We start from the raw sequence: 6,000 nt of genomic DNA, 5'->3' as shown, positions 1-6,000 counted from the left end.
GCTATCAGATATTAAATTCAAAGCACTGGTTATCAGGAAGTTCAAAGGGCTCACAATGAGCTACCAGAAACTACAGAGGAATTACAATGAACTCACTGAAAACTATATCAACATGAAAAAGGAAACAGAAACTATCAGCAAGGGCCAAGAGGAAATGAAGAATACAATTTCTGAACTGAAGGACACAGTGGAAGAAATCAAAAGCAGGACTGATGAAGGAGAAGATTGGATCAGCGAGTTGGAGGACAAAATAGAAAAAAACTCCCAGAAAGAGCAAGCAAAGGAAAAGAGGCTCAGAAAGAATGAAGAGGGGTTAAGAGAAATGCAAGATAATATGAAACATAATAATATCCGAATAATAGGAATACCAGAAGGAGAAGAAGAACAAGGGATAGAAAATCTATTTGAAAAAGTAATGATGAAAAACTTCCCTAATTTGATAAGAGAAACATTCATACAAATCCAGAAAACCCAGAGAATTCCAGTCAAGAGGAACCCAAAGAGGCTCACTTCAAGACACATCATCATTAAAATGACAAAATTCCAAGGTAAAGAGAGAATCTTAAAGGCAGCAAGGGAGAAAAAAAAGTGACATGCAGGGGAGCCCCAATAAGGTTAGCTGCTGACTTCTCAATGGAAACTCTCCAAGTGAGAAGAGAATGGCAAGAAATATTCCAAGTAATGAGAACCACAAGGCTGCAACCAAGGCTACTTTACCCATCAGGGCTCTCAATCAAGATAGAAGGCCAAATAAAGAGCTTCCAAGATAAAAGAAGTCTAAAAGAATATGCCTGCACCAAACCAGCTCTACAAGAAATACTAAAAGTATTTCTGCTTTAAGGAAAGGAAGGAAAAGAGAGGGACAGAGAAGAACTGTGGTACAAAAATGGCAATGAAGAAGTACCTATCAATAATAACCTTAAATGTAAATGGATTAAATGCTCCAATCAAAAGACAAAGAATAGCTGAATGGATAAGAAAGCATGGCCCACACATATGCTGCCTACGGGAGACCCACCTCAGGACAAAAGACCATTACAGATTAAAAGTGAAAGGATGGAAACAAATTTTCCAAGAAAATGGTCAAGAAAAAAAAAGCCGGGATAGCAATTCTCATATCAGGCAAAATAGACTTCAAAAAAAGGGCCATAAAGAGAGACCCAGAATGTCACTTCCTAATACTCAAGGGAAGAATCCACCAAGAAGACATACACATTGTAAATATATATGCACCCAACATAGGAGCACCCAAATATATAAAGAAAATCTTAGAAGATTTCAAAAGAGATATTGACAACAACACAATTATAGTAGGGGACTTTAACACCCCACTGTCAAAAATGGACAGATCTTCCAAACAAAATATCAAAAAAGATATTGTGGCATTGAACAATGCCCTAGATAAAATGGACTTGACGGATATATATAGAGCCATTCATCCCAAAGAAGCTAAATACACATTCTTTTCACATGCACATGGAACATTTTCAAATATAGACTACATGATAGGGCACAAAACAAACCTCAACAAATTTAAGAAAATTGAAATCATCCCAAGCATTTTCTTCGATCATAAGGGACTGATACTGGAAACAAACCCCCAGAGAAAAGGCCCAAAACACTCAAAATCATGGAGATTGAATAGCAAGCTATTAAATAATGAATGGGTCAAGAATGAAATTAGGGAAGAAATCAAAAAGTTTCTGGAAACAAATGAAAATGAATTCATGACAATCCAAAACTTATGGGACGCAGCGAAGGCAGTCCTGAGAGGGAAGTTCATAGCAATACAGGCCTACCTAAAAAAGATAAACATTTCAAACAAACAGCCTAACCCTATGCCTACAAGAACTCAAGGAATGACAACAGAGACAGCCCAGAGCAAGGAGAAGTGAGGAAATAACCAAGATCAGAGCAGAATTAAATGACATAGAGACTAAAATCACAATTCTAAGGATCAATGAATCCAGGAGCTGGTTTTTTGAAAAGATAAATAAAATTGACAAGCCTTTAAGCAGGCTCATCAAGAAAAGAAGAGAGAGGACCCAAATAAACACAACCAGAAATGAAAGAGGAAAGATTACAACTGACACCACAGAAATACCAAAGATTGTAAGAAATTACTATGAAGAACTGTATGCCAAGAAATTTGAAAACTTAGGTGAAATGGACAAATTTCTAGAAAAACATAATCTTCCAAAACTCAATGAAGAAGAAGCAGAAAGTCTGAGCAGACTAATTACAGCAAATGAAATTGAAGCAGCAATAAAAAAAACTCCCAACACAGAAATGCCCTGGACAAGATGGTTTCACAGGAGAATTCTACAAAGTATTTAAGAAAGAGCTAATCCCTATTCTTCACAGACTATTCCAAAAAAACTAAAATGATGGAAGACTCCCAAACTCTTTTTATGAAGCCAGCATCACCGTAATCCCAAAACCAGATAAAGATGCAACAAAGAAAGAAAACTTCAGGCCAATATTGCTGATGAACACAGTCGCTAAAATCCTCAACAAAATACTGGCAAACCACATCCAACAATGCATTATAAAGATCATACAACATGACCAAGAGGGATTCCTCCCAGGGTTGCAAGGATGGTTTAATATTTGCAAATCAGTAACTGTAATACATCACAAAAACAAAAGCAAAGACAAAAATTATATGATCATATCAATAGATGTGGAAAAAGCTTCTGATTAGGTACAACACTCATTTATTATTAAAACAATCAGCAAAGTACGAATAAAGGGAATATTCCTCAATATAATAAAGGCTATATATGAGAAACCTACAGCCAACACCATACTCAATGGGCAAAAACTAAAAGCTTTCCCACTAAGATCAGGAACAAGACAAGGTTGTCCACTTTCACCAATTCTATTCAATATAGTATTGGAAGTTCTAGCCACAATGATCAGAAATAAAGGTAATAAAAGGTATCCAAATCGGAAAGGAAACAAAATTGTCATTGTTTGCAGACGACATGATAATGTACATGGAAAATCCTATAGCCTCTACTAAAAAACTGCTTGAACTAATAAATGAATTTGGCAAAATGGCAGGTTACAAAGTCAATATCCAGAAATCAAAGGCATATTTGTATACCAATAATAAAACAGCAGAAGCAGAAATCAAGAAGAAAAAAATACCATTCTATACAGCAAAAACAAAAATAAAATATCTGGGAATAAACCTAACCAAGGAGGTAAAAGCACTGTACGCAGAATACTACACAACACTGAAGAAGGAAATTAAGGAAGACACAAACAAATGAAAACATATACCGTGTTCACGGATTGGAAGAATTAACATCATCAAAATTTTCATACTACCCAAAGCAATTTACAGATCCAATGTAATACCTATTAAAGTACCAATGACATATTTCACAGACATAGAACAGACACTTCAAACATTTACATGAAACCATAAAGGACCCCAAATAGCTGCTGCAATTTTGAGAAAGAAGAACAAAGTAGGAGGTATCATGTACTAAACTGTATTGTGAGGCCACTATAATCAAAACAGCCTGGTACTGACATAAAAACAGGCACATAGACCAATGGAACAGAACACAGAGCCCAGAAATAAACCCAACTCTCTACAGTCAATTAATATTCAACAAAGAGGGCAGCAACATAAAATGGAGTAACAATAGCCTCTTCAACAAATGGTGTTGGGAGAACTGGACAGCTACATGCAAAAAAATGAAACTCAAGCACCAACTTACACCATACACCAAAATAAATTCAAGGTAGATAAAAGATTTAAATATAACCCATTACACCATTAAAGTCCTAGAGGAGAACATTGACAGAAAAATCTCAGATTTTCATGCAGCAACATTTTTACTGACATTTTCATGTCCCTAGAGCAAGGGACATAAAGGGAAGAATAAACAAATGGGATCTCATCAAAATTAAAACCTTCTGCATGGCTAAACAAAACAGTACTAAAATAAAAAGAGAAACAACCATATAGAAAGACATATTTGCCAATGATACTTCAGAGAAGGTTTTAATCTCCAGTATGTATAAGAACTTACATAACTTCACTCTAGAAGACACGCAACCCAATTAAAAAGTGGATAAAGGACTTGAACAGACACTTCAAGGAGGACATACAGAAGATCCAGAGACACATGAATAAATTCTCAACATTGCTATCTATCAGAGAGATGCAAATTAAAACCACAGTGAGATACCACTTGACACCAGTCAGAATGGCCATCATAAACAATGCAACAAACAACAAATGTTGGAAAGGTTGTGGGGAAAAGGCGACCCTAGTTCACTGTTGGTGGGATTGCAGACTGGTACAACTATTATGGAAAACAGTATGGACTTTTCTAAGAAAACTAAAAATGGATCTGCCTTTTGACCCAGCAATTCCACGTTAGGAGTATATCCTAAGAATCCTGAAACACCAATCCAAAAGAACCTATGCACCCCAATGTTTACAGCAGCACAATTTACAATAGTCAACAGTTGGAAGCAGCCTAGGTGCCCATCAGTAAATGAATGGATCCAAAAACTATGGTACATTTACACAGTGGAATTTTATGCAGCAGAAAGAAGAAGAAGCTCTTACCCTTCACGACAGCATGGATGGAACTGGAAAGCATTATGCTGAGTGAAATAAGCCAGGTGGTGAAAGACAAATAACATATGATCTCACCTTTAATGGGAACCTAAACAACAAAACAAACAAGGAAGCCAAATATAACCAAAGACACTGAAATAGAGAACAGGTGGGCAGTGACCAGAGGGGAGGGAATTTCAGGGGAAAAGAAGAGGCTTTACAGGAATAGGTATAAAGGACACCTGGAGAACAACTAAGGGGGAGAGGGCTGGGATAGGAGTAAAAGACATAAAACTGTACTTGAACAACAATTAAATAAATCTAAAAAATACATTGAAATTGAGAACAGGCTGACAGTGACCAGAGGGGAGAAGGAGATAATGGGGGAAAAGGGTGAAGGGGTTACAGGAACAATTATAAAGAACACATAGACAATAACGATGGGAGTGTGAAACAGCGGAAGATGGTGGGGAGGGTTGGGTGGTGGGAAGTTATGGGGGAAATGGCATAAAACTGTATTTGAACAACAATAAAAATGTTTAAAAAATAAATTTTTGGGAACCACATTGCCTGGTTTCAGGAGTTTTAACTGCCCCCCATGGATAAGGCTGAGTGATCAACCTCAGGCTGTGAGCCACTAAGGAGACAAAGCTTATCTCTGGCAGTGGAGCTGCTTCTGCTTCCTCCCCTGCTCCCAATGCTTGGTTGGTTAGTCAGTGACAGATAAGAGCCCTTTGAGTGGGGGCAACCTAAGCCAGACATGATCACTTGAGAGGCCTTCAAGAAAGGACTCAGGGGCTTCAGCAAAGAGGGAGTGATGGACCCTCATCCCCAGGCTATTCTGGCGTAGCCTGAGTCCCCGTTTCCATCTGTGAGAAGTGCTTCCTGGTTCTAATCCACTTAAACCTAAAAACCTATGACTAGGAAGGCTATGCAGCTCCTTGCTGGCCAGAGCGGGTTCCAGGTGATCAGGCCTAAGAAAGAATATGTAAAATTCCGTGAAACCTGATTTATTTATTTATTTATTTAAAATATATTTTATTGATTATACCATTACAGTTGTTCTATTCCCCTCCTTCATTCCCCTCCACCCGCACACTCCCTCCCCCACCCTTCTCCCCCCCTTAGTTTATAACCACGTGTCTCAAGTTCTTTAGGTTCTATATTTCCCCCACTATTCTCACCCTCCCCCCTATCTATTTTCTACCTACCATCTATGCTATTTTCTGTGCCTTCTCCCCACTTCTCCTCCTCCCACCCCCCTGTTTCTAACCCTCCATGTGTTCTTCATTTCTATGGTTCCACTTCTGATCTAGCTGTCCTCTTGGTTTGCTTTTGTTTTAGGTGTGGTTGTTAGTAACTGTGAGTTTGCTGTCCTTTCACTGTTCATATTTTTCATCATCTCTTTCTTATAT

Source organism: Sturnira hondurensis, unplaced genomic scaffold, assembly GCF_014824575.4.
Source record: "Sturnira hondurensis isolate 20B ecotype Veracruz unplaced genomic scaffold, ASM1482457v3 Scaffold0022910, whole genome shotgun sequence".
Classification (NCBI taxonomy): domain Eukaryota; kingdom Metazoa; phylum Chordata; class Mammalia; order Chiroptera; family Phyllostomidae; genus Sturnira; species Sturnira hondurensis.
The sequence above is the reverse complement of the archived record's forward strand: the minus strand, read 5'-3'. Positions refer to the sequence as shown.